Genomic DNA, 15,156 nt, shown 5'->3' on the forward strand with positions numbered 1-15,156 from the left:
GTGGTTATGGATGTAGACTTATCGTGGTAATTATTTCATGATATATACAAATATCAAATCATTATGTTGTACAACTGGAACTAATATGTCAATTATTATATCTCAAACAAAAACAAAACACTACCATGCAAATACATACAAAGTTCTCATTATCTAAGGACAACTAGTACTTAAAATGATACCCGAAGAGAATCAACCTAAAAGGGTAACAAAATTTCATCACAAATGGAAAAAACAAGGTTTGTTTAGGATTTCATCTACAAAAATAAAACCGAAAATTGTGAAAATATGCTTGTTAATCTCATATTTAAAAGATTTTAGGTTTTAATTGCAGTTATGCACTAATTTTTAGAACGGACAAAGAATGAAATAATTGGGGGATTTGGGGCATTGCTCCAATAAAAGTATTACATGATACAGTATCCTTCACATTTTTTTATTCTCCTAGCATAAAAAGGGTTATTTTTGGCCAAACATTTGAACAATTCATTTCTTCTAAAGATCCCCTCATCAGTTTAATATCAAAGCCCATATCACTCATCATCCATGTAGATTTTCATCACTTCAATTAAGTGATCTAATTCATGTATCAGTGCCTATGGTATGTTGAAGCAGTTATCCAACACCACTTTCAACTTTACAAAATCTTGTATCTTTTGCAAAATTTATAATTGTACCTTGCGATTAATTTGTAATTTTTTCACTGTTAGCATTCAATAGTCAACAAAGGACCAATGATGTGACGGATGATATAGAGGCTATTGCTAAGCAGGGAGGGATTTTGAGGAGAAATAATTTTATAAGTGATCAATTTATTGGTGATCTTATCCATGGTATAATGAATTTTGCTTTCCCATACAACCTCATAAAATATAAGCACTCAGGAAAAGTGTAATGTAATTCTACACACATACGTATACACATCTATACATGTATATATAATCTTGTGAGATATATGTCCTAAACGGTAGGATTAAAGCTAATTTTTATATTTTCCTTATTACCTACCTGCATTTTCTGATTTTTCTATTACTGATCATACATGATTTGTGTAACTAAAAAAAACTTGTATGATTTATCAAATGAAAGTAAGCTTTGAATAATGTTTGAATATAATGAGGCTTAAGGTCTTTGTCTAGTCACAGATTTTGTTTGCATTGGTTTTACAAACTGGCAACTGAAATTAGGCCTTGATAGTCGTATATCCCAGAGTCATTAAGCCCAGAATTATAGGGTACCACTTGCTAGGGATAGTAAACAGAGTTGAAACTACAGAATGAAAGATTTGGGTTTTATTTACTAAATAAGATTCTGACAGTTTGTGTTGTTAACTTTGGTAGGCATTACTACAAATTGAAAAATTTGATCCTAGTTTAGGATTAAATCTGATCCTAATTTGAGATTGAGGGATTAAATAGTTTTTCATAGTCTTTTCCAGTATTTTCTAAGCTTATCAGCATCAACCAAGGTCTCTTGCTACAAATACAGATCCTCTTCTTCCACTCTTAAAAATGTGACTTTGTGGGCCAGGAATCTATACTAACAGCTAACATCCTCAGGTGATTCTGATGTAGCCCTATACATATACTGATGTTAAGGAATCAGTGTTTTAGTCCAATGGTTCTGGGACGAAATCACCAAACTCTTGGTGAATGGACATTTACATTCACTTCTTTATGATCCTATAATGAAGAGACTTTCTTAGGGTATGGCCTTCCTTGGGCAATACAAACATGGTGCAATTTCTATTGTATCATATCAATGCCAGCACCTGCCAACCAAGAGAAAGCAAATGATCCTCAGTATCAAGTATCAAACATTAGAATGCAGCAAAATTTGAAAGAGAAAAGCATTACAACACAACACATACCCTCCCCAGATGAGCACTGGGTATTATATAAGACTGATGAGTCACAGACCTGTACCCCTGAAACAAATAATACATTATATACTAAGTAATTGAATTTAAATTAAAAAAAGAAAATATATAAATAAAATAAAATGAAAAAAAGAAAGAGAAAAGCAATCACTTAAAGCAAACTTTTCAATAGGTTTCAATACAGCAAAATCATAAAAATCTCTCTTAAAGATCAGCTAATATAACCTCATAATTTTACAGATGAAAGTCACAAAGGTGAAGTCATATGAATTGTATTAAAACCAGAATTGTTACAAAATTCAGGACACAATGACTCTTACTTACACTTGAATGTTTTTAATGAATCAGTTATGTATATTAATTGAATTCCTTGAGAGCATGTATTTCTAGTACTTAGCATACTTTTGGCACATGATGCCTCAGTAAAAGTTTGTTAAAGTGTTCTGTTTAATTTTAGGAGGTCAAAATAAAAGTCATGGTGATAACTTGTAAAAAAAATTCTGTTTAGAGTATTTGAAAGCTGTGAATACATATGCAACACAAAGAAAATCAAGGGATATATAATATATATATATATCTTTTAGGCACTGAAGCCCAGGAGGCAGGAACAGAAATGGAGGAGGACTAGGGAAGCAAATAGGTTGTGTACTGACCTGGGAACTGCTCGATTTAGGCAATCAACACCGACTGCCCACCCCTCCTTTTGTTCCCTCTTAAAGAGCTTCTGAAATTTACACAAGAGGGGCAGACAGGAAGCCAAGACCTCCATAGGCAAACCTTGGCCCCACTCAGTTTCTGTGCTGTTTGGAGCCTCTGTTTCCTTGTCTGGAAAATGAGGTTGACAATAATAATAATTAGTTCACAGCATTACTGTGGTGATTAAGTGCAGTAATATATATTTACCATAGAATATTATTTGGTACCAGAGAAGCGCTAGCTCTTCTTCTTAGTATGGATTCTTTCAACAAACTGTAATTGAGCACCAACTCTATGCCACCTTGAGGAGATACAATGATGGACAAGAGCAATAAAGTTCCTTCCTGTATGGAATTTATATGTTCTATTATTGAATAAAATTAAATGGGGCAGACAATAAACAAAGAAACATTGAAAAATTATTTTGAGCATATATTTTATAAAGAAAACAAAACAGAAAAATGTTTAGTGATCAGTGGTCATGGAGAGTCCACCTGAGGAGGGTCCATATAAGCTGGGACCTGAATTACTTGAAAGATATGTGCACAGATCTGGAGGTTCAGCATTCAGTGCTGAGTAAGCAACTGGTACAGAAACTCACAACTGAGAACATACTTGATCTGTTCCAAGGTGGAACTCATGCACTCGCAATAATGATCATGCCTTGGAGATGTATTTCTACCCCTGCACATGTGAAGATAATTTATATGGGCATCTTCATCCTCACCAAGTGAGAGCTGGAGAATGAGGAAGAAGTAGCTACATGTCCTGGATGTTCTTGCATTTTAAAAGGGACAAAGGTCAGTTTATGTGTAGAGAAACAATCCCAGTCCCTTCCACCAATGATTGATTAGTTAAATGCTGAAGGCTTGAGGAGTCAAAATCCTGAACAACTGGAAATGAGCCAAGGTGGAAAAAACCAAATGCCAAGTTACAGGCCTCTTCCCTAGGGACACCAGGTTTGTGGTTAGCTATTCTATTAGAATGTAGATTCTTTACATCATATTAGAAACAAGCGAAAAGATGTGACATACTTGGATTTTATGTTTAGAATTTTGAACTGGAAGTGTTCTTAATTTTCCATCAGATTTTTAAAGGAAGATAATTTCCAATCAGTGTTTTATTTCCCTCCATTTGATCATTTTTATGCCTTAAACCTAATCACTCACTATCTGATAGCAGTAGTATCTACCTCAAAGTTATTAGTATCCCTTTTTTTTGATTTGGTTATGAAGATAATTCAAACTAGCCCTTCTTGTAATTTGACATCACCTTTGCTTTAGAAACTTTAGAGCTTAAGAAAATGAGTTGCCTTGTTAGTGCTGCACTTCCATGTTCTGTACCAAACCTCAGGCTTGCCCTTGGTTTGGTCCTTTTTAGAATGTTCATGTTCTGTGAAGCAGGTCTTTTCTGTTACATACCATTTGGTGTTAGTCATGCTATTAAAGAGAAAATTTAGTTAATTTAGTGGAGAAAAATTCTCCAGAACTAAAATTTCATGCATAAAAGTCAAAAAGTGAAATGGTTACCAAATCTGGAATTTCCTTATGAATATTCTGTATGTTTCTTGAAAAACTGGGAAAAGATAAAAGTCAAACAGCCAAGGGAGGTAAAATTGATAACAGAATGAGAAGAATAATATATACCAACTTAGTAAATAGAATGCTTAAATAATTTTGCCAGACGAGGGCAGATATTTCTATATATGGATGCTCAGTGGTTTTTAGAAAGGGCTAATGAAATTGCTCTCTAGATGGGAGTTGATGTCAACTCTTTATGGCTGGCAGCAATGTTCCCAGCATTTTCACAATATCATATCACATCACCTAAAAAATAAAGCATCTCTAAAGTAACTGCTGAAGATTGTCTTGAAAATGAGAGACCAAATCTGAGTAGATACGCTCATGGGGTACATCTAATGAACCTCTATAATCTGCAACCAAAGCAGAGGCACACTGTGACAGAAGAATGTTGTCCTGGAGAAAAATAAATATATAAAGAGAGATGGGTCATCAACTTTCCTTTGTTACAGTGCTGGGAGAAGCAAGAAATTAGATTCACTTATATGGAAATTTGAAAACCCCCTTTGTATATGTAAATTTCCTGTGTGTATATAAAGTTAACAAAAATGCACTGACATCTGGCAGGTTGTTTGGGAAATGGCTCCTGCAATTAGAGCGAAAAATGGCTTCCCAGAAAACATTCTATTACTGATAGCTGCACATAGACACAGGAGATTTAAATTAAAACAAGTCTACAGGGTTTTTTTTCCTACTAGTACCATGGCTATGTGTAGCTATTAGACTGAGAAACAATAAATCATCAAAAGCTGGATGCTGAAAATGTTTGGTACATTATGAGAAGCATTGTCCTACTGCAGATGTAAATAAATGGCATGTTCTTGATATAATGAGAAATTTCATTGCTGTGTGGGAAAGACACCTCAGAATTGCTTTGCCAAAGCTGGTGTTGGAATCATTGATGGCTCAGAGAAACAGAGCAGGATAAGTGATGACTCTAACTGGAATTGAGCCACAAAGAAAAAATGAACTCTCCCATACTCAAATGCCAATGATTTTGTAGATATTGATAATGTGTTAGCTCCCTCTGCTGACTGTGAATTTCAAAGGAGAACAGGCACTCCTGAGTCAGGTCTATTCTGAACACAGAACAAGAAGAAAATTTGCCCAAGACCAAATATCCAGGAGAAAAGAAGCATAAACAACACTGGTGATAAGTGATAGAATGCAACAATGTGCATGATTTTGATGCCAAAGCAACAGTCACTGGATTTGTTTGTGAACCACAAAATAATACATCAGGATCCAATCCTGTTAAGTGGAATGTAAAACCAGGGTCTCCCAGATAGGATTAGAGCTCTGTGGAATATATGTATCTTGTTTTAGCCCAGCAGACATTTCCGGAACATCTAGTACACGAGAGCTGGTTTGTAATCCAGACTCCATCGTTTCTTAGTTTTGTAATCTTTGTCAAGACCAGAAGATTTCTAATGTATACAATTAGGAGACTGGATTAGGTTATCTAAACCATCAGTTCTATAATTCCAGGCTTGGTAGCTGCAGGAACTGAAATGGAAATTGAAACCTTTACTCCATACACTCAAACTATCTAAAATCATGGATTATAAAGAAGAGATTCCATTCTTCAGTAACTTGATGAATTAGTAACAGAATTTCTGAATTTGAAAACTATAAAATTATAAAGCCACCTATTTAAATGGTTCTGTATGCACATTAATATACACATCCAGAAGCATTTTTCTTGGAAACTACCCAACATATTTTTAAAACTGTAGATATTAATTTATTACCAGGATAGACAGTGTATTGGCATGCTAAATAGAGCTAATTTTTTTTAAACCCTTACATCAGATCATATCACTGCTCTGCTCTAACCTCTCTAAAGATTTTCTGTTACACTTAGAATAAAATCCAAATTCCTTCTGGCTTCCACAGCCTTGCAAGACGCTCTGGCCATAAGATAAGACATAATAGAACTCCAAGCAGAGAGAGCTGGTGCAAAGATCATAAAATGGGAAGGAGCTCACAATATTTAAAGACCAGAAAGAAACCTGGTGTGATCTCTCCTCCTACCACTCTTCTCTCACTTCTACTACCTTCCAGTCCTCTGGCTTAATTCTGTTCTCTCTTATCTTCTTGTGGCTGATTCCTTCTTGACATTCAGATTTCAGCTTAAATGTTACCTCCTGAGAGAGACCTTCCCTGATTTCCCAAAGTAAAGGGTTTTGCTAGAAACCCAAGTTTTGGAGCACAGATATATTACTTTAGGAGAGAACATGGAGTAAGAAGAGAGGCTTTGACAGAGCCCTAAAATCTCTAAATTGAGGCAACATTTAGGGTTCACAGAGCTCTTAACTCAGGACTGTCTAGTTCCAAAACTCATTCTCTAAGATACTATTCCTTCTCACAAAGAATAGGTACTGAATAAAATTAATACTAATATGAAAATTAAACCTTTACAGAGGGTGGATAAAGGTGAAAAAAGAAGCATATACTTTGATGTAAAATGAAGAAGTGGTATTTGAGATAGGTATTGAAAAATAAGTAAGATTTAGACAGGAGAGGCAGCATGTGCAAAGGCGTTGAGACATGAAAGAGCATGGTACTGAAGTGTTAGCTCCGTGTAAGCAAGGGCATTGTCTGTCTTTTTCACTGCTATATCTCCAGGATATATAATAGGCCTGGCTCATAGTAGGCACTTAGTACATATTAGTGGAAGGAATGGATGGATGGATGAATGAGTGAATGCTACCACAAAGAAGCAGGCTTGAACACAGTGTATTGGTGAGAGAGACAGAATATGAAGCAGGAGAGGTAAAGAGAGGCCAGATCATGGAGGGCCTTGAATTCTCTGTTAAGCATCTTAGACCTTATCCTCTATATAATGTGGAGCCAATGAGGGGTTTTAAGTAGGATTTCAAAGTGATCAGATTCTGTTTTAAATAGAATAATCTCAAGTGACAAGAAGGGGTAGGTGGGGAGATGGTGAAGGAGATACTTATAGGTATAGACATTATTTCTGATTTCTAGTGCCCTGATCATTGTAGTCATGAATCTCTTAATGTACTTCAATTTGTCTATAGCCCACCCAGAGCCAATAACAATAACTAAGGTATGGTATATCCTGCACATATTAGATTAGAACCATGTGTATAGTGCCTCATGACCAGTACTACATTTTTGACATGCTTGGAAAAATACAGAGGAATGGAGTAGAGGTAATTTGCACAGACTATTTCACCATTTCCCATTTTTCCTTTTATTTCTCCCTGAATATAAACTAAATAAAAGTAAATGTTAGTTATCATTACATAAGACCAAATGAAGGAGAACCAATGACAAACACAGTGCTTGTTTGATAAACACTTATTGTCCTCAAGTGCTTACTCTCTGCCTGGCACTACTGTTCATTAATCATTGCAACAACCCTTGAAGACAGGTGCTGTTATTATCCTCATTTTAAAGATGAGAAAACTGAAGCTTGACAAGTGAGGTATTTAGGAGATAGAATTAACATGGCTTGCTGATTGTTTGGATGTGAACTTTGAGGGAGTGAAATCACTCAAAATGATAGCCAGCTTTCTGGTGTGAGCAACTGCACGGTTGCGCTGTTCACTGAGGTGGAATTAGAGAAGGAAGAACAGGTAATGGGAGAGGAGAGAGTCGAAATGTACTAGGTCATCTGAGGACTACATTAAGTTTTAAGTGCTTGAAAGAGATGCTCAGCTGTCATTAGATATTTCAGTGTGGGTTACAGGAGTCTTTTCTGGGCTTCCTATATGTGGGAATCCTCAGCATACAGATGACAACCAAATCAGTGGGAATGGTAAAATCACCCAAGAAACATGTGAGCATAGGGCAGAGCACTATGGATCGTGAACATTTCAAAGGAAAATGAGGAGCTGCCATAAAAGTGGGAGGGGAACGAGGAATGTGCACCATCTTAGAGATAAAAGAATAGAAAGTGCTATGAAGTGAATGTTTGTGTCCCCCCCCCAATTTATATGCTGGAGTCCTGCTCCTCAATGTGATGGTAGTTGGAGGTGGTGCCGTTCTGGGTTAATTAGGCCAGGAGGGTGGAGCCCTCATGAATGAGATTGCTGCCCTTATAAGAGATGTGTGAGAGCTGATATCTCTCCATCATGTGAAGATACAGCAAGAAGATAGCAGTTTGCAAGTCAGCAAGCAGGTTCCCACCAGAACTCAACCATACCCGGCATTCTTGTCTGAAACTTCCCAGCCTCCAGAACTGTAAGAAATGAATTTTTGTTGTTTAAGCCATCCAGTTTGTGATATTTTGTTAAAGCGGCCCATACTAAGAGGATTTAAAGAAGAGGAAAATAATCAATGTAAAATCATGCAAGTTTGAAGTATGGTAATTGTTTTAGCAACACTGTTGATAATTTTGACTGGAAAAGAGAGGTGGGAAAGAGACTACAGGTTAAGTTTGTGTGGTGACAGGTTTGGGGGGTGTGAAATTGAGAAAGGTGACTTTGGAATGTTTTAGATGAGAGATAGTCTGCCAATCTTTAAATGCTGATAATAAAGAGTGATTAAGCGGGGAGCCATTTGAGAAGTCATGAGACAGAAGGGTTCATCAGTGGGGCTAGACTCAGTTGGCAAGAGGGAATAGGAATGTAAAGGGGACGGGGCGGGGGGAGCTTAGATCAAAGGAGAGGAGAAGGAGGAGGGATTATTATTATTGCAAAAGAATAGGAGAAAGGATTGTTGAGGGGTCTAAGGAGGTTACGAAATTTCGTGGCGAGAAGTGGAGAGTTCCTGTGACACGAATTCTACTTTGTGAAATAACAGGAGACGTTACCTTCTGAGACTAAGCACGGAGATGGCGGGGCAAGCTTCGCTCTTCATTTATCCCCACCGACTCAATGCTGGTGAACTCTTTGTGGCCCTGCATCCTTCCTTTTGCCGGAGGAACAGCGCTTGATGTTGTTTACCACAAGTTATTGACTGTGTGACAGACTGGGCGATATTCCAGTTGGACTATCACTCCCAGAATGCAGTGCGGCTACGGGGAAGTGCCGGGGCGGAGAATGCAGCAGGCCCCGCCCTACAGCCCACTCACCATTGGAGGAGCGCTCACATTCCCAGGAGGCCGCGCGCGGGCGGGGCGCTTTACGCGGAAGCCGGTGGCGTCCGGTCCCAGCCTCCTCTGGGAGCGGGCAGTTGGCGGCCCGGCTCAGACTTGCGCCCCTCGGTTCTGAGCCCACGCGCTCTCAGGGGGTGCACGAACAGGTAAATTGAACGGGGCGCGCTCGGCAGAAGGCGGGGAGACGACGGCGGACGGCGGGCAGAGGGGTGGACAAGAAGGTGCTGGGGTGGATCGAGGAGGCAGTGCAAGGGTGACTTGGGCTTCTCTGGTGTCGACGGTTCGAATTGTCGGGCAGGTTCGGTTTTGGCGAACTGCGTTTTGTGCTCTGATAAAGAGTGTCAGAATGCGTCACTGAAGTTGTTGTTACAGGAGGGCGAAATGTTAACTTTCTCTCAGTTCGCATTCTGCAGGACCTTTCTTTAGCGTTTGAGATTCAGTCTTGAGATCTGAGTCTTCTAAAAACTAGTCTCTACGCCCTTGTTTTGATGACGTCACTTTGTGCTTCACCTACTTCTGTGCTCCTTCGTGGGTTTGTACACCTCCGCGTGCCCTTTCTTCATCGCCCATTGTTTCATTCCTCTTCTTCCTCAGTTCGGATAGGGACTCAGTATCTCTACCCGGACCTATTTCCACAGCGTCGACCTGTATGTTACTGTTATAACTGGCCAATATTTAACAAACTCTGACCATGTACTAGACTCTTTGGTAGATGTCTTACATCTCCCTCTCCCGTAACCCCCACAAATGAGCAGCTGTCAAGTGCTTTTCTCTTATTAATTGCGCTCAACTACCTGTACCTCCATTGTCCCACCCTCGATCCCAGAGACATATGTTCCCTTTGAGTAGCTGTGGCTGAGAGCAGACTCACTCATATGTTTAATAAATATTTATTGAACAGCTAATATGTGCTAGAGACTCTTCTAAGCTCAAGGGATATAGCTAGAAACAAGACCTAGGAGATCGCTACTCTCAGTAGCTTACACGTTTGTATGTGTGTGTTGGCAAACAGGAATAATCCAGATGATGTGATGTGATGTGGTGGTGGTTAATGCAAAGTAGAACAGGTGGTTGACTTGACAGGGTAGTCTCATATCCTGAGAAAGTCAGAGGGATTGGGTTGGGTCTCAGAACATCACCATAAAAGAGTATTTGTAACACCAACAAGAATACAAGAGGTCTGTAACCAGACTTCAGGCTTTTCATAAACACCTCTTCTTTTCCTCTGTCATATCAGTATTTGTTCTTCATTCTTCTGTCTCCTCCAAGGTCATTACATCAGAACTGGTGGTTTATCTGTCGTTGGTTTATTTCCTCCTAAGACCCAGACAGAAAGTTGGGGATTAGATTAGATTAAAGCAGCTCAACTGCTTTATCTTAATTAAGGAGATAGTTTAGTAATCAAAATATCCTTCTTACTAGGTCCTACTGAATATAAAGTTATCTGTTGTTTAAACCAAAACATGCTCAGTATTCATTCATTTATTTAACACATATTTGAGGGAAAATTTATGCCAGGCACTGTGCTGGGCACTGGAAAGCTAGTGAGGATAAAATAGACCTTGACCTCTCTTCCAGAGAAATAATTTTAATAGTATGCTGAGGAAATTCCTAATACATAGGCTGATACCTGCATTTTTTCTTCACCCAGGGTGAGATAATCAGAAACCTTTAAGAAGTCTGAATAACTTTGTACATTTTTAGATTATTCACTGGTTACACTTAATTGCACTTATTTGTTTATGTCTGTCTTTCCCATTGTACTATGGCTCCCTTGAGTATAGAAGTCCTTTCTTACTGGCCTTCATATCTCCAGTGTCTACTATTTTGGCTGTCATATAGTAAATCCTGGAAAAATATCTGTTGAACTGAAATAGAAAAACGATTTGATCCAATCTATTAATTATTTCATTTACACAAAGCCTTCTTTATAAAAGGTCATTGTACTTATCCCTGAAACTTCTCATTCACCAAATGCAGACCATTCTATCTCATCAGGCTAGTTTACCTTCCCTAGTTTGTTCTCACTTCTATGCCTTCTCTTGTTTCATAGCTCTCCCATAAAATGTGTTCCCATGTCTTAGCACTTTCCATGCCCCTTTCTCATTTAATTTAATGGGCCAATTTAATAGTATGTAAGGGTGGAAACAATCTAATTTCCATTGTGTATTTCCTGTGAAACATTCTGCTAATGAACTGTTGCAAGGATTAACATAATACATTCCTTTGCAGTAATATAAATAATGATACAGAATGCATTCTTTTGATTTTGCATTGACTATTACCATGTGCTATGTGAGAAGTTAATTCTTCCACCTTTTTTATCTGTTTGAACAGTTGCACAACCTTTATTCATACAACACATTATAGTGTCATTTGGTTTCCACTTGGTAGAGACACATCTTTAAATATTTTCTTCTTAGCCTGAGATAATTGTCATTTTATCACTCTGTAACAGTTTTCAGAATGTCAAGTCTCAATTCTTCAAATAAAAGGTTCTTATTATGCAGATATCTTTCAACTGTAAAATGTTACTGCAAAAGATAAACTTTGTCTTTATAACTGATTAAAAAACACAACAGGAACACAAGAGTGCTGGAGTCATGATTGTCATTATGATTTTAGGATATGCCAGCCTAAGAGCAGCCAGACATGCTTCCAAGACATTAAAAATTAGGCACTGTCATTTTAGAGAATTTCTTGGCTCTTAGGCCTTCATGATGCAAATGCAGCATGGAATTGTGTGCCATCACTCATTTATAAGGTATATGTGTAGATCCAGAATATAAACATACATATTATCAAAATAAAAATATAGAATTAAAAAAAATCCTCAGAACACATAGACTCGAATGTGAGAAAAACTGACTTGACCTTTTTCTTTACTCAATTCCCTAAAACCATCTTCACCCCTACTTGAAGATGCCTCCACTGAGGAACAGTGTTTTCATTGTTTCTGTTCTATTTGCAGTTTGTTTTTTATTTTTATTTTTATGTATTGTTTTCTAGAGAGGGACATGGGGAGTGGGGAGCAATTTTTTTAAGATTTATTTATTTGAGAGAGAGTGTGTGTGGGAGGGGAAGGGCAGAGGAAGAGAGAGAAGCAGACTCTGCATTGATTGCGGAGCCTGAATCGGGGCTTAATCTCACGACCCTGAGATCACACTTGAGCCGAAACCAAGAGTTGGATGCTTAACCAGCTGTGCCACCCAGGTGCCCTGAGCAATTTGTTTATAACACAAGTAATCCCTTACTTATAAATGGATATATTTCAAAAATTCCTTTTTTAAGATTTTTTGAAACTTGATGCCTTTTTCTTTATAAATAATGCTATTCAGGGCATTTCCGTTATTATGCCAATTGGTAACATCTTAATCTTTAATGGACTTAAAGATCTTCACCACAATTTAATAATTCCTCTGTAAAAAACTACATCTAGAATTCTCAGTAGGATTCCCCCATAGCATATCTTTTTTTTTTTTTTTTAATCCCAGCAACTGAAACGAAAATGACCTTTTCCTTGGAATCTTCTAGGCAGTAGAAACAGGCCTTTCTAACTTCAGGCTGTTGGAGATTGCCCTTCTGGCCCATCTCTTTAAGGACAGGCCTCTAATGAGAGTAAGGAAAGAGTGATGTGAATATATAGAGAGGGAAGAGTAAGAATGATTTGGGAGGAACAGTGAGTTTCTAAGATGTTTTGTGTCCTCATAAAAGATATGTTGAATCTTGACCAGTGGTACCTGTGAATGTGACTTTATTTGGAAATAAGGGTCTTTCCAGGTGTAGTTAAGATGTAAGTTAAAATGAGGTCATAGTGGAGTGGGTGTCCTAATAAGAGAAAAGACCCAGAGACTGCTATGTGAAGGCATGGACACACATGAAGAATACCATATGACTATGGAGGCAGAGGTTGAAGTGCTGCAGCTGAAAGCCAAGGAATGCCAAGGATTGTCAGCAGACTACCAGAAGCTAGGGAGAGATAAACGATTGTCCCCTATAGATTTCTGTGGGAGCCTGGCCCTGCCAACATCTTGATTTCAATAAATTTCTGTTGTTTTAAACCTTTGTGGCTTTTGATACTTTGTCAAGGCAGCCACAGGAAACTCATACAGGATTCTTAGCAGGAAGGAAGTAGAACTGGGATAACGGCTGTGGAACCAAGTAAGGCATGAATAAGAGAACGGAGGAACAGTGTGGAGACAGGGCTTTCCTTTATATTTCATTATTGGTTTTTTTTCCTTCTCTTTTCCCTCTGGCTTTTTCATTCTTTTTTTCTTGCATATTGTATTTATATAGCACTTTATGATTTATTAGACATTCACATACTGCTAGTAATTAGCAGAGCCAGGTTTTCTCACTTTAAATGCAGTATTCTTTCACAGTTTCTGTTATCCCAATATTCATTAAGACATTAGATTCAAGTAATGGGGATTAAGGAGTACCCTTGAGAGCATCAGCTGTTGTATGGAAGTGTTGAATCACTAAGTTATAAACCTGAAACTAATTTTACACTGTTAACTGGAATTTAAATAAAAACTTAAAAAGACATTACAGATTCTATTGCAAGAGAGTTACAATGGTGGCAGATGAGACTTGATAATAGGTGAGGTTTTTAACAGTCTAGAAGAGAGTAAGAAATTCCTCTTATTGATGTCTGAGAAGAAAGTTTCTGTTGCTATGTACCTGATGTTTAACAGACATTTTCTAATTGGGGACTGATTTTCTTGAACAAAACACTGTTTCCCTGTAACATATATCCATTGTTCCAAGTCCAAATAATGCACTCCCTGTTCTAGGTGACTGTACTTCATGTAAAAATGAAGACTGTTGTCACGTTCCCTCTATATTTCTCTTTTTAATATTAAATATTTCTAGTTTCTCTATTCATTCTTCAAATGATAGAATGTCCAGGTCTCTGTCCATGTCTCTTACCCATCCAGTCTTGAAATACTGTACCCAGACTTGAACTCAGTATTCCACATATATTCTAACCAGCAAGAGAGTATAATGGTAATAGTAGTTAAAAAGATCAAGACACCCTGTTTTTAAATGTAATTTAGGATAATGTAATCATTTTAAGCAATTACCCGATGTCAGTTCATAATGAACTTATGGTCCACTAAGACTAGATTTGTTTTTTTTTTTGTATTGTTGCCAATTCAGTTTTCTTCTTGAAGCTACTAAGGGACTGAAGCTGCTACTTTTTCATGTCTCAGGGACCATATAATTTCTCATCTCTGTTTCTCTTTGTGTTATTGTTCCACTCTACTGCGTATCTGTTTGACTAACCAGTAACTTCCTTCTTTAAAAAATTTCAGTGGCTCTTTAGAGTCTTCCTACTGTGCATCAGTAAACACAGGCAGGAGCTGACATTTGTTCCTTCTTGAAGCTTGCTTTCCCTTTGGCTTCCAGGCCACCACACTCTTCTGGCTTTCCTCTCATTTTCTCAGTTGGTCCTCCTCAGTCTTCTTTGTGGGTCTCTGTTCATCTACCTTTCCCTCAACTATTTGTTGTGCCTTGGGTTTTGTCTTTGGCTTTCTCTTAACTTTGGTTGTGCCCTGATTTTTTTTTTCTATATGCAATATGTCTTCAGCAAATAGATGATGTTTAAAATGACTGGTGTAGATGAGCTCTTCTTGGGATGAGAGAGCATAGAACCAAGACCCATGGAAAGTCAACATTTGGAAGTCAGCTAGAGGAGGAGGGCTCATCCAGAAAACAAGGAGCAGCCAGATATGTGGGAGTGTTTCAAGAAGGAGGGTTAGTCAACGGTGTTGACTCTTCCTAAGAGGTCAGGTAAGTGAGACTAGAGAAGTGTCCACTGAATTTTATAGCATAGAGGCTGTTGATGATCTGAGCAAGCATGGTTTTGTGAACTGTTGAGGGCAAAACCCAGTAAGTTGAAGAGTTAAAAAGAAAGAAGTAGGGGGCGC

At 37.9% G+C, this 15,156-nt stretch overlaps 1 protein-coding gene and 1 long non-coding RNA gene across 6 annotated transcripts in view; one reads left to right on the forward strand and one right to left on the reverse strand.

Moving 5' to 3' along the window:
- The window catches only part of LOC112816426 (uncharacterized), a 45,639-nt gene extending 36,523 nt beyond the window's left edge, over window positions 1-9,116 (reverse strand). For 2 of the 3 annotated variants that reach the window (XR_003206169.2, XR_012377141.1), the window contains exon 1: window positions 8,939-9,116. This is a non-coding gene — a long non-coding RNA (uncharacterized lncRNA). Of the gene's footprint in view, window positions 1-2,532; window positions 2,705-8,938 lie in introns of all 3 variants that reach the window. The other variant, XR_012377142.1, reaches the window with a different exon arrangement.
- Window positions 9,117-9,241: 125 nt separating this feature from the next.
- The window catches only part of VAMP7 (vesicle associated membrane protein 7), a 60,605-nt gene continuing 54,690 nt past the window's right edge, over window positions 9,242-15,156 (forward strand). For all 3 annotated transcript variants that reach the window (XM_025862864.2, XM_073889656.1, XM_025862865.2), the window contains exon 1: window positions 9,242-9,369. The gene's annotated coding sequence lies outside the window, so the exon portion shown is untranslated. The remainder of the gene's footprint in view (window positions 9,370-15,156) is intronic.

Source organism: Callorhinus ursinus, unplaced genomic scaffold, assembly GCF_003265705.2.
Source record: "Callorhinus ursinus isolate GAN/ISIS: 27379988/994484 unplaced genomic scaffold, GSC_fseal_2.0 scaffold112, whole genome shotgun sequence".
NCBI classification, from domain to species: Eukaryota; Metazoa; Chordata; class Mammalia; order Carnivora; family Otariidae; genus Callorhinus; species Callorhinus ursinus.